Raw genomic sequence first — 24,379 nt, 5'->3', positions numbered from 1 at the left:
CTTGCCTGTTGCGGAGGAGGGAATCAGCCTGTAAAATAGGGCTCCAGATGCTTTTTGAAATATAAAGTGGCAAAGGACATACAAGAAGGTTTCCTTTGAGTCTGAAGACACATTTCACTGCAGCCAAGGCAGAGGTGAAGGAAGGCTCCTGTCCTTCACCTCTCCCGTGGTCCAAATCTCCTGTGGCTCTTGACGCAGGGACTGAATCCTGTAACTAACACCAGCACATCACTGAGCAGCCCACAGCACGGGCCTGCTGCCGTCTCCCCAAAAAACAGGTGGGTTCTGTGAAGGGGCAGACACAATGTACTATTAGCACTGTTTCAGTGAAACATAGAAATTATGCCATGAAAACTTAATTGCCACTTTATTTAGAAATCAGCATGAACACAGTGAATATTTAAAGCTACAGCAGACTGTGCAACAGCCAGGAGTGAGGGAGCAGTGACTTCTAGAAAGCTGGGAAAGGAAGACCTGTGTGGACAGAGACTGACTGAATTACTCAGGCCCTTTGCTAACCTGCGTGTGAAGCCCTCGTGGGGACGGCCAGTCTAAAGGCGTGCTGAGACTACTTACTCCTCTTACTTCCCTTCCCCAAGGTTCCCTCGGCTACAGTTTGAACTCAGTCAGTTCAATTCTTGCTAATATGATGTAGCTGGCACTGAGGTAAATCAGGCAGAACCCATGTCTCCAAGGAGTTTGTGATGTACTCTTGGTGATGAAAAAGTACAACGGTGATTATAATCGGGGCATCGTATAATCAGGAAAGAGAACAGGCCTGGTTGATTCCGGACTCTAAAACTCACTAGTTACTTAACCATGGCCATTTTCCTACTCTGTACAATGGGGATAAGATTATGGACCTAGTAAGAGTATAGAAGGTATTAAATATAATCTGATATGACCTATCACAGCACTCGACATCAACTAGGTATTTGTTAAGTGGTTTTCGCTAAAATGTAAGATCGAACACTCACACAGTGCCACGAATAAAGCACAAAAGAGACACTGAGAAAGTTTAGAAGACATAGAAATGTCATTGCTCTGTGAAGGCAAAAAAAAGGCTATGGAAGAGGCTGTATTTGATATGGGTCTGATAGGACAGGTAGACACTTTATATGTGAGAGCCTTTGAAAATCTTGGTAGGTGCATTAAAAAGTCATGGCTGAATGAACGGATTAAAGTATGAAGGTGGGGGATTATCTTCCAGGCAGAGGAACCTGGTAACAATGGCACAGAGAAGTGAAAATGTGGGATTTGTTAATGGAATAGCAGAAGGATTCATTTGTCTGGAAAATAAAGAATTTCAGAAGAGTGCAGGAAGTCAGGAAAGGCAGATTGGGCACATACAGCTGTGAACGTGAATGCCATCTTGAGTGGGTTAATTAAAAGTAAAGACAGTGGAGGAGACATTGGGAATTTCTGAGCAAAGAAGAGGCACATGTGAAGGTGGCAGTAGTGTGGAGAAGAGACTTGAGTGAGGGAAGATAGGCGGCAGGGATGTTCGTGGGGGGCTGTGATTCCAGTTTGGGCAAGAGAAAATGAGGCCTGAATTAGGGTGCTAACAGTGAAGACAGACAAATGAGAGGTGCTGTAAAATGGAATCCACAGGCATACGTAAGGAGTTGAATGTGAGGAGCAAGATACGCCCTATTTGGAAGTAATATGAGTGGCCTGAATGATGAGCAGAAGAAAATAGCTGATAACTTGATTGCCAGAAACTGTTAAGAGGATCTCACTGAGAGAGAGAGAGAGAGAGAGAGAGAGAGAGATTGTTAGGAAATTTGGGACCAAGTCAGAAGGAGGGCCCCACTGACCCCTAGAATGTAGAACCTGAGGTCAGATCAGGCCAGACATGGGTTCTGGGATGCACATGGAGTCACCTGCAAATGTGGATTTGAAGGACTTGAACTGGACTCTGTGTACCCCTCAGCTTCTAGAAACTAGGTTTCTGAGCGCTGGGTATTCGCCTCACTGCACACTGCCTCTCTCCGAGGTCTCACAAGTGCCACAGACCCGCACAGAGAAGCCAGGAGCACAGATGACTTCTCCTGGAGAAGACCGAGGAGCTCACCCACCCCAGGCCCACTAGCAGCCTCCAAAGTGGCATGTTCAAGATGAACAACTAAGGAATGGGAAATGAACTTAGAACTTTTATTTCTCAATATAAAAATAACTGAAGATACTAATATTTAATATGCAGATTGAGATGAGCCTCTTTTCTGGAATATGTATGTCAGTGAAAGAAGTGCCTGCCAGAGAGGTGGGACTTCACAGGCAGTCAGCGTGGCAGTAGCACCTGAGCTCTGGCATTGCTTCTGAGGTACTGCCACTTACATGAAGTGGGCGTACAGAGTAGATCATCTGGTATTGAACATGCTAATCCGCACAAAGAGCACTTGTGGCGTATAATGATCCCCTCTGAGGAACTGCAGAGCAAAGACAGTGCAAGTAATTGATGTACTATCTGACTACAAGAAAATGGTGCAGCCAAGACTTCTGTCCTTGATGTGGGGTCTCCATTAACCACATCAAAGAGTGACATTCAAATCAGATTTGACAAGTTGGTCAAAATTATTGAAATTACTGAGACTATTTGTATCCACTATAATTAGTTATTAATATTTGCTTAGATGTATACTGTGCATTTATCTTATGAATATAAGTGTATTGTGATAGTCTGCTCATTTGTATGTGTGTATGTAAATGTAGGTCTGTATGTATTTATTTAGCTACAAAAGGTGTAGTCCAAAAGTTTGGAAATCACAGCTATTGGTGATTTTCTAACCCTAAGGTCCTGTGGTTACTTCAAAATACTGAGATTGATTTTCCCTGAGAAGACTTTGCTGGGGAAAAAAATAGAGATGTGGTATGCAGTGGACAAATAGAGGAAGCTTATTATTATTGATAAGGGAAGAAAAAATATAGGCAGAGGAGTTGGAACCACTGAAACTAAATCTCCTGCCTTAATTTTACCCAGAACACCTGAGTGGCAAGGAAGGGACTCCTCATTTGCTGGAGCAGAAATGTCCCATTAGGGTTCTCTTAACAAAGCTGCCTTTGGCTGAAGGGCTGCCATTTTTTCCTGTGATACCACGGTACCAAGGGCCAGAAAGGAAGCTCTTGAGTGGAATCCATTTCATACAGCATTGCATGCTTTTCTTTTCTCCTCCCACCATCCAGAAGCTGTTGTAATGGGCACATTTTTAGAATATTTAAAAATAAATTACAGTTAGTGGTGAAACTCATAAGCCAGAGAAATGCTGGGCAACTGTGTGCTTCAAGCTACATAGCCCGAGGCTGCCGAGTATAAAAATACTCTGTCTCCCATTTGGCTAAGAGAAGGCTTTAGCAACTGGTAATTTTTGCATGTCATAGTCACTGCTAATTGTTGAATTAGAACATCTGTCAAAAGTGGGGATATTTTCCTCAGAACACAGAGCAGGGGAAATTAGCTCTTCTCTAAGGCAGAACAAGGCATGACATGACTGTGCTCACTGCCAAAAGCAAATATTCCCTCAGTTTGGCCATTGTTTTCAAACGGGAAGCCTACTGAGTGGTCTTTGACCACCCACATTAGAAACCAGGTGGGGCTTTGAAAATTCTTTGGGTGTACACAGGCAATGGCAACTTAAAAATGTCCAGAAAAGGTCAAAACCTGGACAGCATGTGATTTAACAAGATGCGTATCTCCAACCAAGAAGGTGGACACTGTTCCAACTTAGCCTTGTTCCAGGAAATGAGTTCTATTTACAGCTTAACTCCACTGAGTCAGGCGATATTAGTATATGTGGCTTTGAGCAAATCTCATACTTTCTCTAGGTCCCAGTTTTTTCACCTATAAAATGAAGGGACCGGAATAAGCCAATGGTTTCCAAAGTGTGAGACCTTTAGAACATAAGAGCTTCCTCCCACTGTCTTAGGAGTCATCTCAAAGGTGATTGGTTGAACAGGGGCCAGTCTCTCACCTTCACTTCAATTAAGTTCAGTACTCATTTTACTTATTGTATGTATTGGGGTCCAATGCTCAATCAGGACAGGGTGATTTGATCATTAAAACATTTAGAAGCGCCCAAAGCTCCCTGCACATCTCCTATGACAGACTAAGAGGACCATGAAAAAGCTGGACCACCCAGCACATCCCATATGTGACTAGACAAGAGGGAGAGCCTACTTACAATCCTCAAGACACAGCTCTGCCAGTCACCTCACCCTTTAAGTCCTTGCATTCTCTCTGCTATTCACTCCTTCCCTGCTCCTTTGACCTGTGTTGTCCTTCTCCTTCAAAGCCTAAATAAGGTCAGTACCTGCAACATGGGGTCATCCATGCCACCCTGCTCCATCTCTTTCATGTCTGAGAGATACACACATCATTTGCCTTCAGGATGCCTTAGATTATTATCTGTGAGTCTTGTTTCCCTACCAAGAATGTAAACCCCTTAAAGGGAGCGGCCAGTAGTAATATTCATTTTTGCATCCCAACAGAGCCCAGTACAGTGTTTGGTACATGGCAGGATTCATGGGATTTTGGTGTTTAAGTGGCTGAGTAATTTGAGTAATCAGACTTACAGGAGTAAAATCAAAATCAAGTCTCTGTTACTTCATGAGGTTAAGAGTGGAGGGTGGGAAGGGATAGACTGGGATTTCAAAACTGTAGAATAGACTACACTGTATAGCACAGGGAAATATACACAAAATGTTATGATAACTCACAGAGAAAAAAATGTGACAATGAGTGTGTATATGTCCATAAATAACTGAAAAATTGTGCTGAACACTGGAATTTGATACAACATTGTAAAATGATTATAAATCAATAAAAAATGTTAAAAAAAAAAAAGAACCAAGTTAAACTCTTTCAGCATTCACATACCCAAATTGCCCATCCATCCAACCATTTAGACAGAAAAAAAATTTATGGATCTTGGATTCACCATGGATACATTTTTACTTTTTTCTTCTTTATTGCCATATTTAATCAATTACCAGATTTGCCAATATGAAACTCTTCCCCTATACACATATATTTAGGAAATCCATTCTCTCTTCCCCTACCAACTACTTTTACTCCAGCTGTGGCCTTGTCATCAGGCTAGAATGACTGATTTAGCTTCCTAACTTAACTTTCCCTTTCCAGTTTGGTTCTCCTTAAATCTATCCTTCGTGATACTGTAATAGAGAAGAACAAATCTGACTTTCTATTAGATCTATTCCTTTAGGTTTAAGCCTGTGCTCTGTTTCCAGTGCTTAGTCATGCTGGTTCTGAACCTTTTGTAAAAGAATGTTGCCTAGAGCCTGAAATATATAGGATAGCCCATTCTCAAGACTCTAAACTTTAAGGGTATAACACTTTTCCATTCATACAGAGATAAAAAGTTGCAGAGCAGAGAATAACATGTATATTGTCGCAGGTTCACAGGAACATCAGGGCCTGACCTAAGTGGACAGCTGCATGAACAAAGGATTCCAACACCAAGAAGTTTGCAGCAACCAACCACACCCCTTCCCTCTTTTTTAAGTATAAAAGGAGCCTGAATTCTGACTTGGGTAAGATGATTAAAACATTAGTCTTCCATCTTCTCAGTCTGCTGGCATGCCAAATGAAGTGATTATTCCTTGCCCCAAAACCTTCTCTCCCGATTTACTGGCCTGTTGTGCACTGAGAAGAATGAGTTTGGACTCTGTAACGACACCTCCAGATTGAGCCTTCAATAATACAGATATGGCTATGTCATCTTTCTGCTTAAAGCAGTTCATTTCTTACCCCAAAATATAGATCAAACACATTAGTAGGGCACGGAATGTCCTAAATAGCCTGGCCCTTGTGTAATTCTCCAGCCTCATTGTTTGACTCTCTGCAAGTCCTACATCTTGTAATACTAAACTTAGTTTCTTCCCAGTACCAACTGTTGGATGCCTTTTTAGTTTTGCTCATTTTATTGCCACTATCTAGCATGTCCTGGACACCTCTGCCCCACTTCACTTGAGCAACTCTTCTTCATCCTTTAAAAAGCAAATTTAGAATCTTTTCAAGAAGACTATTTTTTAATCTCAAGACCAGATTGCCGCTCAGCTACCATTATGTCCCACACATAGATCTAATTAAATGCTTGTTGAAACAAAATAAATCAAAATATAAATCAAAACATAAAATATATAAGTAAATATATATTAGATACATAACTAAGTAAAATATTTAAGCAAATACAAATGTAAGGCATGGTTAAATGTCTTATATGTCTATGGTACTTCATAGCCGACGGAGTGTATTCACATCCATGAACTCCTTTGAGCCTTATTTTGTGAGGAAGTAAAGTAGGCATCATTTGTTTCACTTCCTGAATGATAAGAGGTAAAATGACTTTCTGAAAATTATAAAGTAAGTGGAAGATAGGAATTCAAAGTTTAAATGATCCTAGTCCAGTGGCTAGCACAGTTTGTGGTACATGATGAGCACACAGGGACTGGTGGCTGCCTTTTATTACCAAAGACTTGGTATTCCATCACCATCCTACCACCTCCACCACACACACACACTGACATAAGTGCATTTGGCCAGCAGCCCACCTGGCTTGTTTCAGAGCAGAACAACTACTCCAGTCCTCCACAGAACAGATTCATGCCCAAGAACTGACTCAAAATCAAGCCTGCTATTAGGAGAAAGGGTAGGAGATGATTGATTTTGGGCCACATACTCCTATTCTAATTTCCCTAGTAGGCACCTAATATGTCTCATCATTATTCTATTCTGTTAATCATTGAGTGGGTATTCTAGAGCTGGTTTGCTTGTTCCTTCTTTTTCAATTTTTTCATAATTGAACTAGAGGTTTGTATGTGTGTGTGTGTGCGTGTCCCTGAAAAGTAATGCAAATCAAATTCTGGTAAATCAAATCCTATTTTAAATGCCTGAAAGAAGCTCCATGTTTAAAGGACTCCTCTGGGAAATTATTTTATGAAGTGAAAATTCACTCCCTCCTCCCCAATCTGTCAGTATATTTGGATTTTCAGATAACTTCCTTAATTGGTACATCCTAAATATACATGTTCAAAAATAAACATTTATGGATTGCTTACCATGTACCAAACACTTTCCATTTCTGATGCTGAGGATAAAGCATCTCAAGGAGCTTATATTCTATTGAATGAGAGACAGTAGACCATAATGACACAAGAAACCAATCACTTATTTACAAGTGTTGTATGTGTTACAAAAGGAAGTACCAAGCACTTAGGTAGTTTGTAAAGGGGAGACCTAGATTATTTGGTGGTGTCAGGAGAGTCAAGGTGCTGTGGTGCAGAGGGAGAGGTAGGGTGGTGAGATCTGAGGTTAGAAATGTTAGTAGGAATCAGATCTTGGCTTGGGGTGTATCTATAATGAAATGGTGTCCAGACTTTTTAAGTCAAATCTTCTCACATGAGAAGAGGCATTTCTTGTCACTTAGCTATGTCTCCAGCTCTTCCCCCCTCCATTGACAGTGCCTGGCTAATGCAATTCTGGGAAAAAATCCAATGCAAATTTACCTTCTCAGATAGTTCTATTATCTAAGTCTTTGGCCAAGACTAGCATTCTTTGAAAGTGGCCAAATGGTTGCTATTAATCCCCTCCAATAATTACATTAAAATACATTCTTTGGAATTCATGATTAAAAAAAAATCTGATCCAAATGATTAAGGTTATTTCTTGAAAGTCTGTATCTTTTTAAGGGCAACTTTTTGGATTCTATAGTATATTTGGGTTCAGAGGTCACATTTTCATGAACTAAATATCAGGACTCCTAAAACGGCAAGGGACTTTTTATTTGTATTTGTATTCATTTTTATTAGCTAAGGGGAGAGTAAAATTAGGCTTTGTTGAATGACTCCTGTGGCGGGTACTTTCTGTGGCTTACCCATCATCTTCTTTGCCCACCTCACCTCCTTCAATTGACTAATAGAACTCTACGGCTTCTGGGATTCAGCTGAGATCCCTTTATCTCATACAGACCAGACCTTCCTTGCTCCAACCCAGGTGATGAATAATGATGATTTTATTACCAATGGCCATTGATTGGACTCAGTTCTAGCCAAGGATCTACAAAAGGGTACTCTGCTAGGGGAGGATTCTATTTCTGAATACAACATCCAAGTTTCCCAAAGAACATACTTTTAATTTTTTTCTTCTTCTTTCCTCTTGAAACTGAAGTTAGAGTTGTGAAAGTCATCTTGTGATCATAAGGTAACAACTTTAAGATGAAAGGCAATGTTCTACGAATGGTGAAAAGAATAGAGGGTTTATGTCATCATTACTGAGAAGCTTTTCCAATGTCAATAATGATCTCTTCCTAGGATTTTGTTATTAGAATAAAATAAAACCCTACCTGTTTAAACCACTTGCTTGTATGTGTTGGGTTTCTGTTATTTGCTGCTGAAGACATTCTTAAATATACTTTTATTAACTGCTAGGTATTTCACATGTTTTTAGATCCTTTCAATGTTTAATCTCACAATAACCATTTAACATATATATTATTATCTTCATTTTGCAGTTGGGAACTGAGTCTCAAAGAAACTGCCCAAGTTCACGTAACTAGAGAATGATGGTAGAAACATTTGCATCCAATTCTCTATGAATTCAAAATCCAAGCCTTTCCCATTACAAAATTCTGCTTTATGATAGTGCAAAGTCAATTTACTTTAATTGTATAGTTAAAAATCCCATTTATCAAGAATCATTAAATTGTATGGAAGTAGAATTACACTGAAAAATGGTTTTACTAATACAATTAATACAAGCTCTTATTTCATTAAAAATGCTTTAACAAAAAGAAACCATAGTGTGATCTCTCAGTGCACTGGATTTGGGACAGGTGGGGCTGGGTGACCACCAGGGGATGATAATGACTCCAACTTGTTGCATGTGTTCAACGCTACTCTCCAGTCCCTACTTTATATAAAATATAGCATGCAGTTCTTATGACAACCCTCTGAGTAGATAGAATAATTATGCCCATTTTACTGATAAGAAAACTGAGGCTCTGTGATCCTAAACTAACTTGTCTAAGGTCACACAAATGGTTATTGGGGATATTTAAACTTAAGCTTGAATCTAAAGCACACGCTCTCATCCTCTGTGTGCCATAGCTTCCGTGCACATAGTAGCCCTCCTTCCCAGGGGCCTTAGTCGAGCAAACCCAGATACATAGCTATTTCCTCAGAATGCATCTTGATGTTCATCAGACAAGCTGCATAGGCATTACATGATAGAGTGAAAGAATGTTGGCTTTGGAGCCACAGAGATCTGGGTCTGAGCCCTGACACTGTCACTCATTAGCTGTATGATAATGAGGTAGTTATTTCTGCGGAGCCTCAGTTCCCCCATCTATATATGAGGGGTAATAATGCCACATTGCAAAATTGTTTTGAGGATCCAAAGAGATAATGTAATTAAATTAGTCTCTCATCTCATATTCTCTGCATATGCTGTAGCAACTGCATTATTTCAGAGGCACCAAAATGCTGAAGCCCATTTTAAAATGCTTAAGAATCAGGCAACATTTACAAGCCTGGAATTGGTTTACATTTTTCCCTGAGGGTAGTTCTGTAAGCTGTATTCTTTTCAGCTTTTGTAGCCTGTTCCCCAGAGGATCATTAGTGAATACTTATTTTGAACACACACATTATGTGTGGGGAGGTAGGACTCACAGAGGCAAATAAAAATGGTAACTGTGAATGACTGGTAGGCAATAAGGTCAGGCTGCCCCACGGGTTGTGCATAGCTTATGCATTGAAGACTGGCCCTGGCTGAAAAGAACATTTCATTTAGGGCCACATATCATTTAGGCCTTGCTGGCCTAAAGCTATGGCTTTTAAATACCCAACGATGAGTTAACTGCATATGAAACACCTGTGAACATGTTAAAAAATATAGGATCAAGGAGGGGTGGGTGTAGCTTAAGTGGTACAGTGCATGCTTAGCACGCACAGGGTCCTGGGTTCAATCCCCAGCACTGCCTCTAAAAATAAATTAATAAACTTCTCCCCCTCCCCTCAAAAAAACCTTAAAAATATACAGATTCAAGGTGCTCCACTAGAAATTTTGATTTAGTAGTTTCAAATCTAGACAAGTATTTCATATTATTTGTTATCCAGACATATTTTGGAAACACTAGCTTAAATTATATGGCTTACATCTTGCACCCACTTCATCTTTGTTTTGATGGGTGCATTAATATATAAATACCTGCATATAGTTGTCTCAGTTTTCCCTGAACACCTTCTACAGAAACTGACTAGAAAGGGTCATATAAGGAGAGCAAATAGCATTACATGAATGAAAACATTTATAAAATATCAGGAGATCAATAAGACAAATGCCAAATGGGCCTACAAATTTACTAATGACACTATGTTCCCAATAAGCAAACGACCCCTGGACACAGTACCCAGCCGAAAGGGCTGCACGTTTCTTGTTTTCTCAAAGGCCCTTGGGAGTAATTGTGTATAACCTTTTCACTAGCAGATAGCTGTGTTTATCTCTCACTTGGGTTTTCTCCGTGAAAACATTATTCCAGAATCACTGCTACACAAAGGAAATTTCACCCTGGCAACCAAAAGGAGCACAAGCTGTGACTGGAACTGCAAAGAGCCCCCATTTCAGCAAAACCCATCAAGCCCCCCAGATCCTTGGCCGCTTCCTTTTATACTTATTCAATCGTGGCCAAGTGTCATTTGGCTGTAGAACCTTTTACGGGAATGAATTACCACAAGGAATCTCAGTAGAGACAACATAAAATAAAAACATAGCGGCTCTGTTTGAAGCAGCAGTGGTGGGCACAAAGTCTGCTCTTCCCCTCAAGAACTCGCCACAATATGCAACTTTAAGTATTGGTCCATCATTTCACAGTATGAAAACTGTGGTGGGTGACAGGCTGCTCCCTCTTCATTTAACTATACCCAAGTGAGATCACACGTCCAGAAACATTGTCACCAGCATCTATCATTTTTCCACTCCTAGGTCAGCCTTAGCAAGGATCCATCCATATTTACTATTTTTCCACTTTTCTTCTCATCTTCCCAAGCCTTAGTAGCAACACTGCAGTGGTGTTAATTTATCCATTAAAAATTTATGACTTCCCATCTCACTGTGCTCTTAAAACAACTTGGTGACCTTCTTTCTGAGCTTTAATTGAGAGCCTCTCCCTGTCCCTTTAATAATGAACCCAATTTTTTCCCACACTTCCAAGGGCCTGCATCAATCAGTCACTACATCAGTGTTTCTCAAAGTGTGGTCCCCAGACCAGCAGCGTCAGCACCATGTGTTGAAAAGAGCAAACTCTCTGCCCCAGATCCATTGAGTCAGAAGCTCCCTGGGAGGGACCCAATAATCTGCAGTGATTTGGGTAACACTAAAGTTTGGGAACCACTGCTCTGAATCACTCTCAACACACAGCTATCATATCTCACTGAGAAAGCAGGTGCTCCTTCAGCATGGTGAGCAGACCTTATCACCACAGACGCCAACTTGCCATTTCCATATTGGTCTTTCTCCCTGGACTGCTCGAACTTTGAGGATAGGTACACTGTCTTATTCATCTTCATCCTCATATTCCCAGATCTTAGTACAGTGCCTGGCATATATTATTGACCCAATGGAAAGTTTGAATAAGTTAAATAGATTTGTGACCATTAAGAGTCACTCTCCTCTCAGGTCCCAGTTTTCACCTCTATGGCATGGAGGTCAATGAATACTTGACTTTTTACTTTTACTTTATAGGATTGCAGTAACAATCAAGTCTAGCAAGATGATGGATATTAAAAAACAAACTTCTAAGCTACAAGTGCCATATAAATGGAGTACCATATCATTATTCTTCTTTACCATATAGGCTATGGGGAAAGAACCACCATTCCTTTAAAGCTGAATGGGCAACTGGATAAAATTCGAAGTCACGTAGATCAGATATCTTCCCTTTTTGTTCTTAAAATCCTATTGTCTCTCCATCTGACAATTCAGGAAAGCATAGACTAAAAATTTTGGTGGCTTCATTTCCCACAAAAACTCTACGGGTTTTGCAGCTCAGACAAAGACCATGATGTAGTAATTATCTCTGGGTGAGTTCAAAGTACAATATTTTGTCTTCAAAGTGAACCTCCATATAAATGTTTGATGAAAAGAGAGCTGCAAACGAGTCTCCATTTGAAGCACTAAGAAAACACACCATAAGGCTTTAGCATAATTTGGGGTTGGGTGTAATGAGAGGAGATGATCCTGTAGGAAAAGAAGCTCTGAAATTTACTCTGGATTATGCTGAGAGTGAAGACCCCCATGACATGATCATCTGCTGCCTGCAGAGAAGCTGTTGCCAGGCCAGCTCTTCACACAGCTACTCTCTATATATAGTCCTGCTATTGGTAGCACCTCTGCTGAAACGGGAGGATGTGCTGCATTCTCTAATTCGATTCAATTCTCCAAGTATTGATTGAGCTCCTAAGACGTGCTCAGCCAAGGCTGACCTGACTTGAAGCTAGAGACAGTGATTGCCTACATGCTATGCTTCAAGTAGAACAAGGAAAGTTCCTGGGTCCTAAGTAGCCACCTCCCCATTTCCCACTTCCTTCAAAGGATCTGAAGCTCCAGTCACTCTTCTGGGCTAAAAAGAAGCACTTTCCAAGATGTATTTGATGAACACTCATCCCAGAGATGCCCCACAAATATCCAGTTCCGAGGTCCAGTTGAGAAATAAGGAAGTCCATAACCCCTTCTTGGAGATTCTTATTGCTTACTAACAGTAAGACTCTGAGAATACATATGGTCATGGAATCTGCTTAACTTGAGTATCATTTTCTAGTCTCATCTGAGCATAGAACTCTCCTCTCCAATAATTTTTTTCCTTCCCCTTATTTTTAAGTAGTGCTCATAACATTCACTTCAAAATAGTGGGGCAGGAAAAGTCTAGTTCTACAACCAGCAGATCTGAATCTTTCTCCATTCTTACCCATCTATTAACTTGGAACATCAGGCAAGTTATTTAACTTCCAATCCTTAATACCCTCATCAATAAAAGCAGGTAATAATAGCATGTACATAGAGCTCATTCCCTTTTCTTACTGGCAGCAAGTTCACCCATTAGGGGTCCATTTGAGTTAAAAGACTTTCATTTAAAAAATTAATGTAAGCCCAGGAATAGTAAAAGGATTCCCTTATTGGAATGACCCTACCTCCAAGGCATGATATAAACATATTCTATTTCAACACTTCAAGACCATACATAAACATTTTCTATTTCAACACTTCGAGGATCATATCAAATGCTACTTTCATGTAGCCTTGGTATCCCAAGTCCAAGTGATCACTCCCTTTTCTGAATTCTCCTGCCATACTCCAAATTGGACACAATCTATTCTGCCAAATGTTATAGTTCTCACCACAAATGCTGCATCTCCTGGACTAGTTTATGAAATCATCAAGATAGAAAGTCTGCCTTACACATTATCCATGATAGTGCTTGGAAAAAAATAAACATTCAATAAGTGATTGTTGAATGATTTCAGGATCACTTGAGTTATCTTAATTGGATCACTTTCCTCCATTCATTTGACCACATTTGTTGTATTAAAGAAATAAAACTTTATTTGGGGAGAAGAAGTAGCACATTAGAATATGAGACAATTGGGATTAAGTTAGATGGATAACTACCCAAGATAAGTAGTTTGAAGAAGTATTAGGCAACAGAACCACCAAATGTCTGAGATGCATGAGTGAGAGTATCTCGGGATGTATAGCAGACAGCACATTAGGGTGACAGAGTACATGTTTTCTACTGAAAGTCTTGCCCAGAGGGGTGCCCCACGCCCAGTGCCTTTAGGTTTGGTATAAAAGGAACATAAGGCACTCATCCCTTAGAGAACTTACATCCAGTCAGGAAACAAGGTTTTGAAGACACAATAATCAGAGAGGTGGCGAATGTGTAAGACAGACACGAACAGAGACTCTTTGATTAGAATACCTGGGTTCCCATCCTAGTTCTACCATAATCCACCTGTGTGACCCTGGGCATGTTATTTAACTTCCCTGAGTTTGTTTCCTCATTTGTAAATCGGACATAATAGTAACTACTTCACATGTGTGTTATGGGTATTAAATGAAATAATTCATGTACCATGCTTACAAAAGGGTCTTCCATGTCATGAACATTCATCAAACATTAGGTGTCACTTACATTTTATTGCAATCGTGTATTCAACAGTGTAATTCGTATGTTTCCTTATCTCACTTGCCAGCAAGTATAACCATGTGACAATAATAGCAATACTCCAAACCACAATGGTCTGGGACGTCACTCTCTGGATGAATAGGAAGTCTTGCCTTTTCCGGAATCTCTCCCCTAATTATCCTCACCAGGAATCTCTGTGCCTGGGGAGAGATGTGATTCTCTACAAATAATCAGGGCGTTTACTAGTAGTTTTGTGGCCCTTCTGTTCTTCTAATGGCTGCTGCTTCCACGGTTCCTCTTGGCTCACTCCTAACAAGCAACTATAGCTGGTCCCACTGCAGGCCTTCTCTGGACTGCTGGCCTCTGGTCCTCTTCTCCTGTGCTAGAAAGCAGTAAATCTCCTCTGCTTCTGGAGACCAACTTCTTCAGGTAACTAGTTACATGGCGCTCATCTCATACCACTGCCTTGTCCTTCACAGAACACTGGACACTTGACCAGAGAGTTCCAAAAGGCCATCATCCTCACACAGTTGCTTCTGGGCCTTGCTATTCAGGATCTTTAGCAGGGAGAGGTTGTACAGGGGCAGGGAAGAACCTGTTTAAGAGGTATATTTCCTCAGGTGATATTCCCTCACCATTATCTCTCCCACTATATTTCTTGGCTCCAGTGCTGGCCGGAGTCAGGTTCTGTCCCTTGGGTCTTTAGGGTCCTATGTAAACCAGAGGATGGACATCTTTCTCAGTGTCCACAAGCATTTTCTGCCAGTTAGGAAGCTGTTCTGCTCAGTATCTTTAGTGAATACAATGGTCTACCTACATGTTTCTCTATTAGAGTTCAGTCTGACCCACATGCAGACTCTTGTCTGAGCCCCACACAGAAGGTGAGTTCCATGAGGGCAGAGATCATGTCCATCTTGAGTTTATGACTTAATATGTAGCCCCTGTCATAACGCCTGGTATTCTGTGAGTAAGAGCACAATAAGTAACGTGGAAGGACAAATGCAAGCAGGGGAGGTACAGAGGGATAGAAGGAGGAAAGGGACTCTGTTTGGGTCAGTTTAGACAAGAAAGTCCTTTTGGGAGAGGTGGGCTTTAGCTGGATCTAAAAGAATGATTGTTTTTAATATAAAGAGCTATTTTGATGCTTCACGTACATCTCTGTATATCCAAAGAATAGAAAGAAATTATGTCCCTGAGTTGAACAAATTTTTCAGTGAAATTTGTGCTCGTGTGTGATTCAGCTTCATTTATGCCCCTTGTGGCATATTAAGCTGCTAGGAGCTATTTTTATCAACAATGTCTCTACTGCCTCAGATACAAGTGTGGATGCAACACAGAGCAGAAATTGACTAAGGACAAATTTCAGTTCACAAAATGTCAACTTCATTTGAGGATCCATCCATTCATTCATTCAGAAACTACTGAACATTACATGTAACAGAGATACTGTATTAGGCACAGAAACATATGGATCAAAAGACATAAAACCTTCCCTCATGGAGCTTCAAGTACGAAACTGGAATACAAAAACATAGTTATTTAATGAGGCTTCGACTAATGAAGCAGAAACACAGGAAAACAAATACCTAAGTGTACAGTGAAGGCAGTCAAAGAGGGCTTTGCAGAAGTAGTATTCTTGCAGCTGACTTCAGAGAGGGTTGTAATAACACCGCCACCAACAATAGGTACATTTGTGGATCATTTACCAAGCGCTGTATTAAGAACTTGATATTAATTATATAGTTACAACTTAATGGTAACCAATTAGAGAAGATATTCTTGGCCCCAGTTTTTAAATGACAAAAGTGGAGCACTAAGGAGGTAAAAGAACTTGTTCAAGACATCACAGTTATTAAGTTACAAAACTAGGACTAAAGGCCATATTCAATTTGACTCTAAACCCCATTCCTGTAACCAATGGGATTTTATCCTCAGTGGCTTGGAAGAACACTTGTTATGATCAAATGAGGTCAGAGATGAGAGAGTATGTGAGACCATATCAAAGAACTTTATAGTGTAGAGGATCAGTGCTGTCATATGCTGTCCCTTAATTTGCATCCTCCAATGTCTTCTGACACTTTCACAGAAGACCCCAAATCCAGATCACATTGGGCCAGTCATTATCACATTGCCTGATGAGTCAGGCACAATATCTAGGGTTGAAAGGGAACTATAGCATTGGAGAGTTCAGCTGTCTGTAAACTTTATTTTGAATTTTTAGCCAAGAAATATTTATTTTAATTAAACTTTTGCAAAGATTTACAACGTACAAAACAAAATTGAAAGCTGATAGCATCATATCATGTTCTTTGATAACTTCTTCTGCCAAGTTCTAAAGCAATATCTCACCACAAATTTAAATGACTTTTCCTCTCAGGGGTGACTCCTTTACTCTTCTGTACATTAGGGGTGTGGGTATGGGATATAATGGCGTGATTTCACCCTGTTGTCAGCCCAAGTTCCCCACTGTCTCTTTAGCTAGAACAACTATTTTGTAGATATGTGTGTGTAGCTTGCTCTTTTCCATTCCCCTGGCCAAGGATGTGTCTCCATGCTTTCTTGGGTCATTAAGCATTACAATTTGAAAACCACTAATTTGGTCCAACCTATTTACTTTCTAGATGAAGAAAAATGCCCAGAGAGAGGACATAATTTGCCAGCAGTTACTGACTGAATATTGGAAGAATTAAAATTCAAATCAGGGCTTTAACCTCAGTTCTATGTTTCCAAGAACCTTACATTACTTTAACAAATGACTTATAGCCAGAGAATGAGTACAGAACTTATCCCGCTGCCTTACCAGCGCACAGGACAAAGGTCAGACCCAGATGAAGAAAGGTGTTAGAAAGTGAGGAAACAGAGAAGTTGTGCAAAGAACTCTGGAATGAAAGCTGTGGAAATGTAACCCTCTATAAAAAAAAAAAAAAAAAGAGAAAGAAACAAAGCAAATAAACAAAAAACAAAGCAAATAAACACATTCAAATGGACAAGGTTTGGTGAAAGAGCTAGTAAATGTACTTCTTGTGGAAAACAACAACAGCAACCCCTTAGGCTAACTTCAGAGGGAAAAATAAGTAGGTTGGTGCTTTCCAAATATATTATACATGCAAATCTAACTGATTAAGGAGAAAACAAAAGGTGAAATTCTGCATGGCACAGAGTTATGTTCTGCTTAATTATATGACTTTCTTCTTCTCACATACTATTTTAAAAGAAATAAAAAAGTGTTTCTAAAGAAATTATAAACACAGTTGACAGAATCATGTTAATTTTTATATTCTGAGGACAGTGAAAGAAAAAACACTTGTGCAGCTGATAGAAGTTTCACTAAAGGGCAAAATCCCATCCCATATCCAGATAATGCATTACCATTCCATCGAAATTTTAAAAAATCACTTCTAAGCATCCTACCATAGAAAGTTCACTTGGGTTTGTGAAGAGATTTGACTTTAAAGTTTAGCAATAAAAGTTGTCAGAAGAGTGTGATAGTATACTAGCTTCATTCACTGAATGACTGAATCATTCATTTATTCATACAGTCCAAAGACAATTGTTGAAGGAATGAGATGGTATAGTAAAGGGGCCAAAACAATGAATAAGGCAGGGTTTGATCCTCTAGTAAGCTCACAGGCTGTAATAGAGAAGAACAAATCTGACTCTGTATAAGGTCTGTTCCTTTAGCTCTAAGCCTGTGCTCTGTTTCCAGTGCTTAGTCATGCTGGTTCTGCATCTTTTGTAAAAGAATGTTGCCTAGAGCCTAAAATATGAAGGATAGCCCATTCTCAAGGCTCTGACCTTTAAGTGTAACACTTTTCTATTCATATAGAGATAAGAAATTGCAGAACATTGGAGGTTTACAGGGATACCATGACCTGACCTTCATGGACAGCTGCAAGAACAAGGGATTCCCATACCAAGAAGTTTGCAACAACCAATGACACCCCTTCCCCCTTTTTAGTATAAAAGGGACCTAAATTCTGACTTGGGGAAGATGGTTCTCTAGGACATTACTCCCCTATCTTCTCAGTCTGCCAGGGTTCCAAATAAATTTGTTATTCTTTGCCCCAACACCTCGTCTCCCAATTTATTGGCCTCTTGTGCAGTAAGCAGAATGAGTTTGGACTTGGTAACAAATCTAGTTGGACAGAAATACATATATAATAAATGCAATATAAAACAGATCAAGAGAAAGGAAATAAGTATTATGAAAAATTAATGCTATGAGAATTCAGAGGAAAAAATATCACATACAGCTAAAATAACCCAGGAAAACTTTATACAGTGGCTGAAACTTGAGATTAGACTTAAATGTAAGTAAGTGGAATATACAGGTGAGCAAACAAGGTGCGTAAGCAAAAACTGAGAAAAGAGGGGGGAAAATTATGGGATTCTCCAGGTTTTGACTAGAAAAAAAAGTTTAGTCTGGAAAGTTGTCTGAGACAAGGCTAAAAATATAGGTTGGGAGAGAGATTGTAGAGGATGGTGCTTTCCAATGTTTTTCATGTTATGACACACATATAGGAAATTATCATGTGAATATGCTTCACAAGGTGAATGGACTATGTGCTCATGGCTGGAGACCTGGTGACTCTCCAAGGGCTGAGGTGGTTGGGTAGCTCACATACTTGCAACCCATTCATATCATAACACACTTATGTGTCACTGCATACCCATTGGGAAGCAGAGGACCTTAAATGCTATTCAAATAATAACAAGTTATCCTACTGCAATCATTTTTGCTTATTTAAACTTATTTCCCATACATGTTATCAAACTGGCTCAAAATGTGGTTAGAAAATAAACTGGGTAGCCAAATACCACCAAAAGACAGAAGTATCATTCTCTAGTTTTTGGCCCAGAAAGGTTCTGTGCTTGGAAACACAAGGCACAGCTGAGGCCAAGACCATATTGAAAATGACAGAATCCAAGTCTTTGTCACTCACTCAGACCTTTGAATGTGGACAGATGAGTTTATGACCCCAAATAGATTACAGAGCTTCTATCTTGAAAAACAAAATAGTCCAAGAGAAAAGATGCAAAGACATTGATTTTGGAGAAGCATGTCACCCTACAGTGAAATTCAAAATAATATAAGTACCTACCCCTGACCATCCACAACTTTTATTCTTTCTTTTAGGGCTTTACTGTGAAATATGAGTGAATAGCCAATTAGTACTAGACACTTAAGGAATGCCTCTATCACAAAAGACAGAGACCTTAAAAAAACAAGAGGTAATAGAGACAATTTGGAAAACAAAACACAACTTCAACAACAGAAGTCACTGGTTTTAAGACATGAAAACAAACAAACAAAAATGCTGTTTAAAAAAAGATAAAAAGAAAGACTACTCGGGAATTGAAAGTATGATAGAAATACAATATTTCATAGATGAAAGTCCAAGACAATTAAAAGATTAAAAGTTTTGGGAAATAGTAGAGAAAAAATATAAATTTAGGAGATCAATTTAGAAGTATGGTTAATAGGAGCTAAAAAAACTGGAAAAAAAAGATGAAATTAACATTAAAAATCTCAAGCATTGGTGCAGCCACTGTGGAAAACAGTATGGAGATTCCTCAAAAGACTAGGAATAGACTTACCGTATGACCTAGGAATCCCGCTCCTGGGCATATATCCAGAAGGAACCCTACTTCAGGATGACACCTGCACCCCAGTGTTCATAGCAGCATTATTTACAATAGCCAAGACATGGAAACAGCCTAAATGTCCATCAACAGGTGACTGGATAAAGAAGATGTGGTATATTTATACAATGGAATACTACTCAGCCATAAAAACCGACAACATAACGCCATTTGCAGCAACATGGATGCTCCTGGAGAATGTCATTCTAAGTGAAGTAAGCCAGAAAGAGAAAGAAAAATACCATATGAGATCACTCATATGTGGAATCTAAAAACAAAACAAAACAAAACAAAAAAACAAAGCATAGATACAAAACAGAAATAGGCTCACAGACATAGAATACAAACTTGTGGTTGCCAAGGGGTGGGGTGGGAAGAGATAACCTGAGATTTCAAAATTGTAGAATAGATAAATAAGATTATACTGTATAGCACAGGGAAATATATACAAGATCTTATGGTAGCTCACAGAGGAAAAAGTGTGACAATGAATATATATATGTTCATGTATAACTGAAAAATTGTGCTCTATACTGGAATTTGACACAACATTGTAAAATGATTATAAATCAATAAAAAATGTTAAAAAAAATCTCGAGCAATTTCCCAGAATTGATAAATACCATTTTCAAATTGGCAAAAGCCACCCAATGCACATCAACAATATCTTTTAAAACACTTAGTGTAAAGCAAAGGTCTTAGAAACTTACATATAGAGAAGAAAACATGGGTCAAATACAAGGGTTCAAAATTGTAGCATACCAGATTTTCTAAACAGCAACATTATGGGTTAGAAGACAATGTAGCTTTCAAAATCATGAGCAAAAATAAAATTATTTACAATCTGCAATTTTATACGGAACAAACACCAATCAAGTTTGAGGGTAGAAGAAAAGCATGTGCATATGGACGAAACGTGCTTCCTTTCCCAGGGAGGTAGGGAAAGATAGTGCATTAGTTAATCTTTGCTGTATAAAAATACTACCACAAACTCGGTGGCTTTAAACAACACACATTTATTATCCCACAATTTGTGAGTCAGGAGTCCAGGCACAGCTTAGCTGGGTCCTTTGTGAGTCAGGAGTCCAGGCACAGCTTAGCTGGGTCCTCTGTATGGCTATAATCGAGGTCTTGGCCAAGACTAAATGATTTTTCCTCCAGAGGATTGCTGGAGATGAATCTGCTTCCAAGTTCACATTTTTGTTGGCAGCATTCAATTTCTTGCAAGATACCAGATTGAGGGCCTTAGTTTCTTACTGACTTTTGTCAGAGGATCCCCTCAGTTCATTATCACAGAGCTTTCTTCATGGGACAGCTCACAACAAACAGCTCTTTTCTTTAAAGTCAGCGAGGAGACAGCCCCCTAGCAAGGCAGGCATTACAATTTTATGTAATATAATCATAAGAGTGGCATCTCGTCCTTTTTGTTGTATTCTGTTGGATAAGGGAAGGGTATTACAGAAGGCTTGGATATAAGAGGTGGGTAATACTGAGCCACCTTGAAGTCTGTCTGGCCCCAACCATCTTCTGGCCATTAATGAGTCATGCCTCTTCCACATGCAAAATACACTCACCCCCTCCCAAGTAAGTCTCATCCCATTACAGCATCTTCTCAAATCTAGAATCTCATCATCTAATTAAGTTCTCTTGATACAATGAACTATGAAACTAAAGAGACAATTTAACTATTCTAAACACAGTAATTTTTGTTGTTAAAATTGTCCTGCAAAGGTAGGATAGGTATACAATAACAGCTGTAAACATTTCCATTCAAAAAAGGGGAAAGTGAAAGATGTAGAAGAATCACTGATCCATAGAAATTCTAAAATACAACTGTTGGGAGTTACTTGACTAGTTTGAAGATCTATTTTTCTCTCACTGTGGGCTCCACCCTCTCAGGCCTCTTGGTTCTACGTTCTGAGTGATCAAAAATAATATATGTTTCAAATGATAAATGCTGGAGACGGTGTGGAGAAAAGGGAACCCTCCTACACTATTGGTGGGAATGTCGTCTGGTGCAGCCATTACGGAAAACAGTATGGAGATGTCTCAAAAAACTAAAAATAGACTTACCATATGATCCAGCAATCCCACTCCTGGACATGTATCTGGAGGGAACTCTAATTCAAAAAGATATATGCACCCCAATGTTCACTATATACAACAGCTAAGACATGGAAGCAATCTAAATGTCCACTGACAGATGACTGGATAAAGAAGTTGTGGTATATTTATACAATGGAATACTACTCAGCTGTAAAAAATAATGAAATGATGTCATTTGCAGCAACATGGATGGACCTAGAGATCATCATTTGGAGTTACGTAAGCCAGAAAGAGAAAGAAAAATACCATATGAAATCACTCATATATGGAATCTTAAAAAAAAAGGACACTAATGAACTCATCTACAAAACAGAAACAGACTCGCAGACATAGTAAACAATTTTATGGTTACTGGGGGAAAGGGGATAGGAAGGAATAAATTTGAGAGTTGGAGATTTACAAATATTAGCCACTGTATATAAAAATTGATTAAAAAACTAGCTTCTTCTGTATAGCACAGGGAACTATGTTCAATATCTTGTAATAACCTTTAATGAAAAAGAATATGAAAATGAATATATGTATGTATATGAATGACTGGGACATTGTGCTGCACACCAGAAACTGACACACTGTAACTGACTATACTTCAAAAAAATTTTTTTTTAAAGTAATATGTGTTTGCTGCTGAATAGTGATATCAGCCTGCTTCCTGCCAGTGGACTTTGGGGGACTGACAGTCTCATTTCATTTTACAAAATCAGTTCAAGCTGGCACTGCTTTTGCTGAATAACTTTCTCAAAAATCTGTGGCTCTTCCATGGCTCATTTCTTTAGGCAAAAGCAACTTTATTTTGAGATAAATTTTTGTCTACCTTGCGTTCCTGCTGAAATAGCAGAGGGACGACACTCAACCTTCCTGGAGGCCACAAGGTTTGATTGTGAGATTTCACAACATACTCTTAACCTCTTTCAGTGATTCCCTGTGTGAATACTACTCTAATTCCTTTCTGAAGTTTTAACAAAATGTTGTGCAGTCATACTCTTGGCTTTTTCTCTGGATCACACACTTCTCTGGCAGTGTTCAGAAGCCATCTCCTGATTTTCCTGTCTGAAGAGGCTAAACTTTTTCATAACCATCAGTTTCTGGTCTCCTTTAACAGTTCTTCCCTCAATATATGTCTCTCCCCTCACATTTTACCATAAGCAAGGAGAAGAAACTAGGCCAAACCTTCAACAGTTTGTTAGAAAATCTCCTCAGCTAAATACAGTTATCACTCACCTGTTCTGCTCTCCACATAACTGCAGGTGACAATTTCATTAAGCTTTCTGTCCCTACATAACAGGGATGCTCCTTCATCCAGTTTTCAATAACAAGCTACTCTTGACTTTCGAGTCCCCACTGGCAGCATCCTTAAAGTCTAGGTTTCTACAGTCTGTCAGGACAATTTAAGCTTTCTTCATCTTCCTCCTCAGAACTTTACTAGGCATCACCCACTGCCTAGCTGCAAAGTTGTCCCCACATCTTTACGTATTTGTTATAAAATTTCCAGGTGCCGAAATCTATATTCAGTTTCTATTGCTATACAATAATATTATTAAGAAAATGGTGGCTTAAAACCACATGCATTCATTATCTCACATGTTCTGTGAGCCAGGAATCTGGGGGTATGACTGAGCTTTGTGCTCTGCAAGGCTACAATCAAGGTAATGGCTAAGACTGGGTTCTCATCTAAAAGTTTGGCTAAAGAAAAACTCCCTTTCAGCTTCACTCGTTAGTTGGCAGCATTCAGCTCCTTGCAGGATGCCAGACCGAGGACCTCAGTTTCTTGTTGACTGTCAGCCACAAGATGCCTTCAGTTCCTTTCCAAGTGGCCCTTTCATAGTACAGCACACAATATGGCAGCTTGTTTTGTTAGAGCCAGTAAAGGAGAGTCTTCTTGCAAGACCAGCATTACAGTTTTAAGTAATATAATCATCACTCTTGCCAGATTGTATTGCCTAGAAGCAATTCACTAGGTCCCCCCACACTGAGGCATGAACACCAGGATATTTGGATCATGGCAGCAATCTTAGAATCTTTCTATCACAGACACGCTTTCTTGAAATGAATGGAGTAAACCAAGAAAAATGAAAACATTGGATCCTGAAAACAGGAGATAAATTAGGGGAATCCTAGAAGGAAAGTGAAAGGAAATCTCAGAGTGACATCCATACAGCAAATCCAGAGAGTAAACGGTCCAGACTGAAAGAGAAGAAAGGCTCCTGGGGAGATATCACCATGGAAGAAAATTTTATACACACACACACACACACACACATACACACATATATACACACACACATATACACACATATATGCATTTATACACACATATACATAGACACACATATATACACATATATACATATATACACACACACATATACATATATATACACACATATACATATATACACACATATGCATATACACACACACACATATATACTATATAT

The sequence above is a fragment of the Camelus ferus genome, chromosome 13 (genome assembly GCF_009834535.1).
Source record: "Camelus ferus isolate YT-003-E chromosome 13, BCGSAC_Cfer_1.0, whole genome shotgun sequence".
Classification (NCBI taxonomy): Eukaryota; Metazoa; Chordata; class Mammalia; order Artiodactyla; family Camelidae; genus Camelus; species Camelus ferus.
This window is presented reverse-complemented; position numbering follows the sequence as displayed.